The sequence below is a fragment of the Rhinolophus sinicus genome, linkage group LG05 (genome assembly GCF_036562045.2).
Source record: "Rhinolophus sinicus isolate RSC01 linkage group LG05, ASM3656204v1, whole genome shotgun sequence".
NCBI lineage: Eukaryota > Metazoa > Chordata > Mammalia > Chiroptera > Rhinolophidae > Rhinolophus > Rhinolophus sinicus.
In genome coordinates, this window is record NC_133755.1 from 120,156,161 (window position 1) to 120,169,323 (window position 13,163).

The 13,163-nt window shown below is 38.1% G+C and overlaps 1 long non-coding RNA gene across 2 annotated transcripts in view; it reads right to left on the bottom strand.

Moving 5' to 3' along the window:
• LOC141571681 (uncharacterized) overlaps window positions 1-13,163 on the bottom strand; it is a 145,294-nt gene that overhangs the window by 11,735 nt on the left and 120,396 nt on the right. The gene's annotated exons all lie outside the window — the stretch shown is intronic.

The following is a 13,163-nucleotide window of genomic DNA, read 5'->3' on the forward strand; positions in this document are numbered from 1 at the left end:
GATTCATGAAAGGGTTTTCACAGAAGAAGCAACAGATAGAAAATAGATTAAAAAGAGGTAACCAGAACAAAAACCAACACAGACTCCATTGCAATGCTCTAAAGAAGAGATGATAAGCCAGAAAAAAAAAAGAAAATGCAGTGGCAGTGAGGATGGAGAGGAAGATTGAAAGGTCTTACGGAAATGGAATTAATCAAGGTAGAAGCTTTGTCCTATATATTCAATGAACATTCTATGTGGCATAGTAACTGTGGGCAGCCAGGACAGGCAAGACTGCTCTGTTCAAACCTATCCCTGAAAGGCCCATCATTTCAAAAAGGTTCAAAAAGGAAAATCTTTGGGTGGCCAGTTTTTGGTGTGCTTTTTTTTTTTTTTTAATAATAGACCCTAAACATTGTTCAATGTCAGCTAGTGAAATGAGTGGAATGGTGACTTTATTGTTAATCACTGGGACACCTTTACTCGTTATTTGGTTACTTGTCCCCAAACAAGTAATAGGTTGCTGTTCACCCTGTGAGACTAGCCAAACAGGGAGGCAGGTGGGTACCAGGGGGCAGCAAGCATAGCCTTTGGATCCAGACCTCAGGGGCAAGTCCTGACACACTCACTTAATCGGCCTTTATCCTCGGGCAAGTGGCACAGCCTTTTCTAATGTCAGGATCCTCCTCTGTAAAATGAGGGTCTGACTAGCCAAGTAGGCATCATGTGAAGTGCCTGGTGCAGGGCCTCACGCAGAGAAGTGCTCTAGGAATAGCAGGTGTAGTTACCTGAAGTGAGCACCAGAATCCCTTAGAGCTCAACCACCTGGCAAGCCTTAGCCCACCGCCACCAAAATTCCACTTTCTCGGCACCTTACCCAACTGCAACGGAATCACTGAGTACCTGAGTATATTGTGTAATGTCTGTTTTCCGAGCTATCAAAGGCCATGCCTCCTTTGCCTGCTGCTACGGGCTCCGAGCCAGCACTGTGCCAGGCATACGGGTGCCAGATGTATTCTGGAACAAGGGAGAGAGGGGATGAAGGGGTAGAAGTGTAAAGGAGGATGGGGACAGGGAGGAGAGGGAGAGAAGGAAAGACATAGCACCTCTGTTTTGTGTTCTCCCTCTACCTCTCAGTATTGCTGTCCCAAAACCGGATGTTTCAGAAACAGAGGAGGGCAAGGAACTAAGTAGCTGGAAGCAGCTTCCTTGGGCTTCATTTAGCAACAGATTTCCCCAGGCCTGAGAATGGGCGAGTTCTGGCAACCATGGGCCAAGCGTGCCAGGGTGACACAGCAGTTTAAGGGACTTCAGTAGACCCTGTCCAGAAATTCATTACATTTAAAGCCCCTTATAAGCACCTTAATTTGTTTACAAAATATGGGCTTCTAGAAATTTCAGTAGGAGGCCTTGGATTTAGCAATGTAGATCCACGGTAAATGTAGATTCTAAAGCAGAAAACTTAAACCTAATAATGCTTTAAGCACCAAAATAATTTTTAACTATTTTAATGTAAATCCTTCTAGAATGTATTAATATTACATGCCTACAACTGTGATAATCAGAGTGAATATGTCACACTGTTTCTTGGTGACCAGGGCCACTATTGTGAACAGCAGTGACTTTGCCCAAGTTTTAGGCATTGTTGATTGTTACTCGAAGTAGCCCCAGACTTCTAAACTCTTCTTATCTGTTGTAGTTCTCACTCACTCTCTTTTTTGACATTTCCCTCTAGGTGGCTACAATAAGGCCTTAAAACTGTTGCCTCTACACCAAAAGGCACTCAGAAATTGATTATTACTCTAGTTGATATTCCTTCTATTTCTACCAACTGCAGTCGCTTCCATTTTCCACTGTTGTTTCTCATGTTGCCATTGACCTTCCACAGTTCTCTGGCTCCTTTCACTACTTGTCTCCTGCCCCTCCAGTCTTGGGTTAAAACTTTTCAGAACAAACCAGACAACCCATTATCATATATAAAAATCAAGTCCCTAGTCTCTAGAGTTAAAGACATCACTGTAAACTCATGTTTATTACAGATATAGATGGTTACCTATAGAAACATCTATAGGTATGTCTATATACAGGAGTTAGTATACACAGATATATTTCCCTGCTCCACCAGCTGACAGAGCCTAGAAGCAATGGCATGCCAGAAGAAGACCTCGCACCCAGACTGTGGTTTCTAATACCATTCTCCAATAAAAGGAACCAGGTCTCCTTGAAGAAATAGCTGATTCTGAGAATGGGGCAGGAAATATACGAGTCTGGAGCATCTTGTAGTGCCAGAGAATAAGGAAAGGCTCAAAAAAATTTTAATTTATAGTAATGAGGGTATGTCAAAGGGACATACTTGTAAGAACCAACTAAAAGAGCTCCTGATGGCCAAAATAGAAAAATTGAGTAACAATATAGGTAAAGTAGTATTAGATTGTAACTCAAAGCATGAAGTAAATATCCATGAGTCCATACTGATATAAATAATTGAATAGATAGTAATTAGGAAAAAAGAGACAAATCAAATACCCATGTATAATAATTCCACATAATTTATGTAGATACTCTGCCCTCAAGGAGAGGGAGCATAATTTCCCCACTCAAGTGTGGATTGTACAAAGAGACTTCCTTCCAAAGAGCACAGCATAGAAAAGTGGAGGAAACATAACTACAGTGGAGAAACCTGACAAACAAGACCTCAGCAGGTGATCAAGGTCAACATCATCAGTGATGTTGATAATATGTACCATTGATATGATGTGATAAGATTGGTACTTTACCTCTTGATGTTCCTCCCAACACCTATAACCCCAATCTCATCATAAGAAACCCATCAGACAAAGCCCAAAATACCTCACTAGTACTCCTCAAACCTGTCAAGGTCATCCAAAACAAGGAAGTCTGAGAAATAGCCATAGCCAAGAGGAGCCTACGGAGAGAGACATGACGATTAAATGTAATGTGGTACCCTGGAGGTGGTCCTAGAATAGAAAAGGAACATTAGGGAAAAACGAAGGAAATTTATATAAGCTGTGGACTTTTGTGAATGGTAATAATCTTGGTTCATTAACAAACAACAAATGTACCGGACTCATTTAAGACGTGAATACGAGGGATAACTGGGTGTGGGGTGTATGGGAACTCTCTGCCCTATCTTGGCAATTGCTCTATAAATCGAAAACCATTCTAAAATAAACACTTTATTTAAATTACATCACAGGCCTCCAGGCCTGGGAAGAGGGGCTGAAGCACCCCAGTCCTATAGACTTCATTGTCCTTGGTGGGAGCTCTGGCACATCTCACTGTACTCCTAGCTCTCAAGGAACTAGACCATTGACAGTGAACCAGAGCAATCCTCATACACTTAGACCTTGACTCAGAGCTTAAAGATTTTTAAAACGCTGTGCAAACAATTATTTTCCATTAGCTCTCTTTTCCAATTTATTCTCCTGCAAGATAACAGGGCTTGGATTTATCGAGGAAGAAAAGTCTACCAGGAAAATGACAAGAAGTCATGTAACATTAGGAAACCAATTGGTTGGAATTTGTTGGGCAAAGACCAATCCCTGCAGTTCTGATTTATAAGCTTTTCAAACTGGCCCCTAAACTAGCTTCCAGCTAAGAAAATGTGTTAAAACATCAATAAAACTATTCCAATAAGCCCTCCATAACCAAAACCTAATTGAAGCTTATAAAGAGAGAAAACGCCAAGTACTCCTTAAAAGGCAGAGGGAAAGAAGTTGGTCTTCGATCGTTGGTTGTAAATGCCAAGAACCTACAATGGCACCTTCTAGCCATTTTGGGTGGCTTCATGTTATCACATTGACCTTAAGTTTCCTTAAGTTTCCACAGAGTTTAAAGGGATCTGTGACCCAAAAAGTTAAGTCCCACTGCTCTAGACAATCAGGTAACTTTTTTCTGACAGAGACCTTCTATCCTGGAATGCTTTTAAGCCATAGAAGAGTTACAAACCACCTCTTTCTCGATTTGAAGTCAAAGAGACATAAGGTACTAGGGAAAAAACGTTTACATTCTCATAACTTTCCTTCATCATAGGGATTATTTTGGTGTGTTGCCAAGCACCAATCAACTCTAGGTAGTGCCTGCATTCCAAAACAATTCTGCAAGAATATATTATTCTATGAACAATAAACTATTGTAATGTTTCTTAGTTCCAATATCAGACCCAAAAGAACACCACATCACTTGTTCTCTTGATTATTTTCTCATGAACCTGGAGTATTTGATTTATGCTCAATTATTTCTACATCTAAAAACATTTGGGTATTTTATAATCAAGTTTTAATCTTCTAAACTAGATGATTCAGGGAAAATACTTAATCCATCAAAATGACTCCAAACCATGTGCTTTTCAAATCACCCCCAAAATGGCATATAGTTTCCATCACGTTTGGATTGTAAAAGGCTTTGCAATTTATGGCCATTGGCTTCTTTCCAGTTGCCTGAGCTGTCAATGCTGTACTAATGCCATCCTCCAAAGGACCCCTGGCAGGATTTCACAGGGATATTGGTGGGTTCAGGTCAGTAGGAATAACCAACGAATTTATTAAGTAATAACTATCAGTCTTGAACCTTGTTCCCAAGTGCCTTTATACTTCACCAGAATTCTATCTTTGAATAGGAAATAAGCTTGATGGAAAGAAAGGAAACTAAAAAGTATTATGTGCCCACCATGAGCCAGGTACTTTGCATATACTTGCATTATCTCATTTAAATTCAGGGAAATGTTTATCATATAGTGAGACAATTAAGACTCAGAGTCTCATAATTTACCTAAGGACCCAGATGGAGGTTAAATCCCAGGTCTAATTATTAATCTCAGGGGCTTTTACCTCTCCATTCTGTTGATTCCTACTAAAAGTTGTAAAACTAAACAGCTCCAAAAGTCTATTCTAAATGATTTCTACTGGGGATATAATATTTTTTTCATAAAATTTACACATATCCTATGTATTAGTGGGTACAAACAGGATACATCTGAATTATATCCACCAAGATAGTAATAGTCAGGAAACATATCGTTCACTAACCACAGGTAAAAAAGAATATGCAGAAATAAATAAGCTTTAATAACTTTCCAGATTTAGACAGAGTCTGAAAATAGAAATTTGGAAAAAGAAAAAGCACATCTAATAGTTCACTAAGTGACTCAAAATAAAGAAAATTATCTCAAACTAAATTTCCCTGCGAAGATGGCTTTTCCACTGTAAGTAGGAATTTATTATTCATATTGTTGGGAATAACTGCCCTTGTCTTAGTTCTATCTTTAGAATGTGCACACAGACATTGTTGAATATAAAACATGTACAGCATGTAATCTTCTAACATAATTCATGTCTGAAGAAGCAAAACAAAACCACCCCTTCAGAAATTCCTTTCTGGCATCTTATTTTGTTTTTAAGGAATCTATTTTTAAAGCAATAAAGGGCTTTAGTCTTCTATAGAATAATTTTTTTTCTTATTTCAATTTATTCCTCAAATTATTTTTACTCTTCTACCACAAAAATGAATACGTCTTTATCAGTAAAAGGTTTTTAAAAGGCTTTACTTCCTATTAAATCCTTCCAAATGTTTTTCCAAGGATGCTTCAAATGTTTCTCCTTTTCCATATTTTTTTAAATACATTTCTACATTTTTGCATTTGCAAAAAAACAACAACAATAACAAAAACAATAAACCTGGCTTAAGGAGCAGTACTTGTGGTTGGTGAAGCATTTTAGGCCTCTGAATTACAGGTAAAGTTCATCACTTCTGAACCATGTGACCTCCCCAAGTTACTTAGGCTCTCTGACACTCAACATTCTCATTCTTGAAATGGGTATCCTAGTACCTTCCACATAGAATCATCATGATGAAGCATATCAAACATATCTGATACTAACAGTCAATTAATGTTGGGCATCATCAGCTCTTAATTTCAGATGGGTAAAGCCCACTCATCTGAAAACTCACAAATTCCAAGAGACATGGTCATATAAGCATTTTGATGTCATTGTCTACATTGGACTACCATGATTGATCAGACTTCTGCAGAAACAGATTTTGGGGCATTCTTTGGGGTTCCTGTGAATGCCCTGAGATATTGAATGTTCCTGAGATTTTGCTAACAGTTCCACAGCCATATAATGTGAAACTATAAAAGGACTCTGATATTTCAAATGTTAAAAATCTTCCTAAGATTTTTCTCTTTCTTCACTTGTCTATTAAATCATTTGTTCCTTCTCTCTCATTACTCAATTAGATCATATTTACTGAATGCTAGGTTTGCTGCTTTAGAAGCAGAAGAGGATTATACGTCTCGATCCTGACATTTGAATTTGGAATCTGTGGGACAGGCAAGAACCATGCCAAATAAACAATGAGACTACAGCTCAAGACGGTAGATTATTCAGTGTGAAACTGAAGGATACTAAGGAGTTCACAGGAGAGAAACAATGGTAGGTGGAGGGAAAAGTACAAATTATTAACATCACCTGCTCTCTAGATTGATTGTCTCTACCTTTCAGAGAGTCAACAAATCCACTAGGTGGGAGAGTGATTTGTTTCACTTAGGTCCTGGGATATTTAAATTAAGGTAGTATGAGCAACTTGCTTTAGACAGTTTTAAGAGAATAGGGAGGGGAAGGGAGGTTACTCCTCAGCTCTCAACAGAACTCACATATCGCCTCTCAACATCCCCCACCCAACTCCCTGTGCACAATTTTAAACATTTCCTCTCACTGACAACTTCAGACTCAAAGGAGGAAGGGAATCTGCTGTGTCACATACATAGCATTGCATAAATAGTGTTAGCTTAGCTTGAAAATTATCCATGAGGATTTGAATCTTGAATCAAACTACTATTTTCTGCAATTGAAAAACATAAATTTTAGGATCTTACTTTTCTCTCAAGTTGTTTCCCAAATTGGCTTTGTGTGCAGCATATGGTTACTTGCAGTCCACCTCATTGGAGCAACACCTGAAAGCCTAGGCAAGCTCTTTACTGCTCCTCTCAGTGTCTCCTGGGTTACACTTTTTGCAATGAAGGGTGCCTCAGAAAGGGAGGAGTGGGGAAGAAGAGGGCAAGAGGGAAGGAGGGGAGAAGAGGAGGAGAAGAGTGGCATTATTTGGCATAGTCGGGGCAGGAAAAAGATCTCAGTTTAGCCTTGTTAATAATGTGTTGTGTTTCTTAGTGGAAGCTTCTTGTCCTTCAGTTGTCCAATGACACCTCTTTTTAATAGCTTGAATTGCCATTTTACTTATAAAACCTGAAAGTCACTAACTACAAGAGTTATTCAATGGCAAGGAAAGGAAGGGAAAGATTGTCCTGAAAAAACGGGGGTGAGGGGATGAGGTCGGGTGCGTCCAGGGTGGTAATACCATAGCAGAAGACCTGAAACAATAAATTGCATAGAAGAAAGCATAGGTACTAAACTTATGGACCTTGGATTCAAAGAGCATCTTGACCTTGAAGGCAAGCAAAGTAAAAGTAAAAATAAATGAATGACTACATCAAGCTAAAAACTTCTGCACAGCAAAAGAAGCCATCAACAAAACAAAGAGGAAAACAACAGAATGGGAGATATTTGCAAACAACATTTTAAATATAGTTTAAAAATGGGCAGAAGGCCTGAACACACACTTCTCCCAAGAAGACACACAGATAGCCAACAGACATATGAAAATATGCTCAACTTCACTAGCTATTAGGGAAATACCAATCAAAACCACAATGAGATACCACCTCACACCTGTTTAGAATGGTTATTTTAACAAGACAAGTAATAACAAATGTTGGTGAGATTGTAGAGAAAAAAGAACCCTCATACACTGCTGGTGGGAATGTAAATTGGTACAGCCACTATGGAAAATAATATAAACTATTTTGAAGCTTCCTCAAAAAATTAAGAATAGAACTACCATATGGCCCAGCAATCCCTCTTCTGGGTATCTACTCAAAAATTCTGAAAACATTTATCCATAAAGGTATATGTACCCCTATGTTCATTGTAGCATTATTCATGATGTCCAAGACATGGAAACAACCAAAGTGTCCTTCGATAGATGATTGGATAAAGAAGAGGTGGTACATATATACAAAGGACTATTGCTCAGCCATAAGAAAAGATTAAATATTGCCATTTGCGATAATGGATGGATCTTGAGATTATCATGCTAAATGAAATAAGTCAGACAGAAAAAGTAGAGAACCATATGACTTCACTCATATGTGGCATATAAAACTGAAAGCAACAAACAAACAAGATAAACAAACAACCAAACAAAAACTCATAGACACAGACAACAAACAAGATAAACAAACAAACAAACAAAAACTCATAGACATAGACAACAGTTTAATGGTTACCAGACGGAGGGAGGGGGGCAGTAGAAGAGGGAAAGGGGGACAAATATATAGCGATGGAAGGAGAACTGACTCTGGGTGGTGAACACACAATGCATTATAGATGATGCATTATAGAAATGTACTTTTGAAACCTATATAATTTTACTAATCAATGTCACCCAAAAAATTTTAATTTAAAAAATGGGGCAGGAAGTGAATTCAAATATGTTAAGAAGACTTAACTTTTAATGGAGAATGTCATAATGATGTTCAAAATTCCCACTTTGGTTTCCATAATCATACCCTCTCATAATTCATACTCCCCCTCAGGAAATCTCCAATGTTTAATCATTTCTGAACACTGGCTAAGAGATACGATTATTATTTGCAGTGAGCAAAATCTAAATAAGAGAAAGAAAGGGAGAGTAATTGACCAAATGTCAGACAAGACAGCAGAGCCAAAAGAGGAAGGAGACTGGTGCCTAACAAACTAGTGCTTCCTCTACAGGGGACTATAGAATTTTCCAAATGGGTTTATGATGTACCTATTTACAATGTGTTAGCACTCACACAGAAAATCACGCAGTCCTACTTAGAAGAGAATATATTTAAGAAAAATAAAATGAATAGATCCACACATACACAAGCTATCCAATAAATGCTTAAATTACTCTATGAGATAACTAGTGAGTAGGACATAGAAAAGGCATTAATGGTGGGAGATAATGGTGAGGCACAAAGTAGGTAGCAAAACAATTTATGAGGTCCTTTTCCCAGTTCAGCAGTAAGCAGTATATGTATTTTGTCTTCTGAGTACATTCTGTGTCTGTGGTCAAAACCCTGATATAAGCCAAGTGTTTCTATGAGAAATTGTTTCAGTCTTTAGTCTTAGATGGAAGCCATAATTCAGTGCTTGATGACTATTTTTTATTCATTGATTCCTTGATTCCTGAGTGACTGACTACCATATTCTATGTCTGTGTCAAGTGCCCACATCTGCCTTCGTTGAGCTCCCACTCCTACTAGAGAGCAGACCTCAAAAACCTGCATCTGTGTTACTGGAAGAGCATGGGAGCCTAGTGGTGGAAGGAGGAGTTTGTCTGCAGGAGTATCTTTACCTGTCCAGCTACTAATGGGAATATTGACCCTGCCCCTTGCTTTTCCTGCAGCTCCCTGTTTTGTAGCTCCCCCCCACACCCCCAATCTCAACACTCTGCCCCCGTCAGTGTGTGTTTGGAGGGGTGTAAAACGGACACAAAAGGAGCCCCTTAGAAAGTAGTAGAGCTGGGACTCTCCCAAGTAGTATTCTTGAAGCATAGTTCCTGGCCACTCCTTTCTGTCTCTCTGTCCTATGTCTATTGATTTATTTGTCATCTCCACATATATTTAAAAAGACACCCAAACTGTAACAAGTCCTTATTCTAATTAAAGAGAGGCTGTGAATCATTCAACAGATATTTGTTGAATGTCTACTATTTGCCAAATGCTGGGACTTCACAGTCTATTAACTTCTATTTGTTTTTGTTTAAATATCGGTCAAGTAGACACTAATAATTACAACATCTAAGCTCCAATCTTGATACCAGGTTTGCCAATAATTAGTTTGGACAATTAATCTTTCTATGCCTTAGTTTCTTCTACAAAAAAAAGAGACCATGTTACTGTTAATGGGCTGAATTGTGTTCCCTCCCAAAATTCGTATGTTGAAGCCCTAACTACTGGTACCTCAGAATGTGACTGTATTAGGAGATAGGTCCTTTGGAGAGGTAATTAAGTTAAAATGAGGTCCTCAGGATGAGCCCTAATCAAAGCTGTCTGGTGTTCTTATAAGAGGAGATTAGGACCTAGACAGGCACAGAGAAAAGACCATGTGAGCACACACAAGAATGCAGCCATCAACAATCCAAGGAGAGAGGCCTCAGGAAAAACCAAATCTGCCAGTACCTTGCTCTTGGACTTCTAGCCTCCAGAACGGTGAAGAAATAGTCTGCGGTACTTTGTTATGACAGTCCTAGCAAACTAATACCGGTACCTAACTTAGGTCTCCTTCAGGTGTACAATTCTGGCACCACCTTTTCCCTCACGGGAAGTAAAAATAAAATACACTCTATGTAACAATATAAATGCTTTAAAAACGTGTTATATCATGTCACAACACCAGCAAACTAAGTCCTATATAAAGAATTTTTTGGGTTTTTTTGTTTGTTTGTTTGTTTTATTATTAATAATTCTTCTTTAAGTCTCCACTTGCTCATGAGTGAGACCAACTTTTAAGGTCATGAATTTTAAAATGTCTGTTTTTCCATGAGCAACTATATGAATAGTCCCTGAAATTTTACTTCAATACATTCCTGGGGTGAATTTAGCAGAGGATCAAGTTTCTATTAGACCCCATGCAAGCAACTGAAGGAACAGAAGGCATCCAGGGTGGTGAAGCCACAGCAAATGCATAACATGGTGTGGACCTATTAGACCTGATGGACCTACTGGATCTACTGGAGTTCCAGTGAGGCTCATATGCCCTAAAAAAACTTATAGACCATATCAAGTTGGGTTTTTTGGTCATCTTTTGGGGTTTTTGTTTGTTTGTTTGTTTGTTTCGTTTATCAAATATATCTTCCGTTTGATATTTCACAGTGATTTCACTGATATTGCTTCATGAATCTGAATTTAAACAAATGATTCCTCAACTATTATACTGACTGTCAGCCTACAAATTTCTGAACTTTCAGGATTCCTGGGTTTGACAGGCTGACAAACTTTGAACAAAGGTGAAATAACTAACTGTAAGACAAAGACCTATAAATTTGAAGGAAAGGGAGGGTGGCCTGAGTAAGGGTTATGGGGGTGACATTTTTTCTTTTATTAACTGCTAGACAGGAAATGAGGCTTAAAGTATTGAAGGGATGATGAAGGAGAGGGGAAAGAGGGATCAGGTAAATGGATTGCAAAAACACCACAGCAAAGGTTAAAGGGTGTGTGCTGAGAAATTGGTTTTAGCAACTGATTCAGTTACACAGCAACGGGAGCCAATAATCTGAAATCCTCTGATATTAACTCATAAATATCTTAATTGGCATACTATCTCAAGCAAAACCAACAGAAAACATGTTTTTCTTTTCATTCTTCAAACCCATATTAATATCTTTGAATGGTAAATTTATTATTTGATGATCATTTCTGAAAACCATCACTTTATTATTCTTTTGTTTCAGGCCTCCCCAAATGTCATGAATACCCATCCCAGGAGAGTAATAACCCCAAGAAAACATCAGTAGCAATGTGTATCTATGACTAGTGTTTGCACACCATTGTGATTGTATATCATAGCAAAACTCAGGAATTTTAGGAGAAAAGGTATTAGAGAAAGGCCTATGGGTTTGAGTTAGGTTACTGTGGTAATAAGACAAGCTCTATTAGCTGGTCATTTAAAAACTTCCACGGAGCTTGATTGCCTTCCAGTTAAATACTTCATTTAATTTCCTCATAATCCATTCCCTCTCCTGCCCATCACACCTTTAATAACCCTACGTCATATGCTCATTAATCTTTCTACCTCTACATCATAGAGTGTTACATTTTAATATTAGAGCTGGTCATCTTGTTAGTTTGATTTATTGTTTTCCTCTTTTGAAAAGTCCACAGTCTTTTTCTATGTACTATAAATAACAAAGCGTGGCTCCAGATTGAATAACGGAGCTGTAATTCAGACTGGGGACTTAGCTGCCATTCCTAAAGCCTCAAGCCTCACCCCTGGGGATCGCAATGTCAGTAGAGGCTGGTGATTGAATTACGGCCCTGCAGTCAATCAGGAACCCTATACTATTCAAAGTATTTCTACAAATGACAAGTTATTAATGCTTTGAAATGAAAGTCAGAACTACAGTAGATCAGATGTTAGTTTAATGAGGATAGCTATTTTTCCCCCTGCTTAATGAGGTAGGTACTTCTAAAACATTTCTTAAAGAAATAAATCATAAGCAATAAATCAGAGAAATCTCTTAGGTAGTCAAGCTTTATTGTTATTGTTGTTGTTACTATTGTTGATAACATTGAACAGGGTTCTTTGCAAAACACATTCACTTTTAGAGTCCTAAAAAAAGTAAAACGAATAAAATAAAAAGGCGGGGAAAGAAGGAAAGAAAGAAGGAAGAAAGGGAGAGGGGAGGGAAAAAAGGAGAGAGGAAGATTACCTGAATGCTATCTTAAAGTCATAATCAACTCATAATTGAATTTCATAATTTTAGACACTGTTACAGAGCTATGCATGTAAACACTTGGCAAACACAAAGTAAAATCGAACAACTAAATTATAAGCTCTATAAGATGTCGAGTCAAATAGAGCCATATATCTTGGTTATTAATGTTGCAGGAAACCAGGCCATCATTGTGGAACATTGTAAAATCCTGGGGAGCTCCCAAAAGCTATTTTTGAACACATCTTTCTTAAATTCTAACAGAATGCTGCATTTTAATTTTTCAAACATTAAGATTTTTGATGATAAAAGTTATCAGAAAAGACTACATCAGAAATACAACACAGTAAGCTTCCAACTGCAAAATGAAGCCTCTTACAACCAGATAGGTCACCGGAAAAAGTGTCCTTACCTTTGGGCAGGGGCTCTTAATCATGGACTTTTTTGGAATCTGATGAAAGCTACAGACCTCTGACCTAGAAAAAAATTTCATCAACAAACAACATGTCCCTCTTTCTCTCCCAATCTCTCTCTCACACACACTACTTCTCACACACACGATTTTGCACATTTTGGGGGATTCACGGCCTCAGGAAAGTAACACTTGCCTAATGGGATAAATTGTGTCTAAAAAGGAAATAATT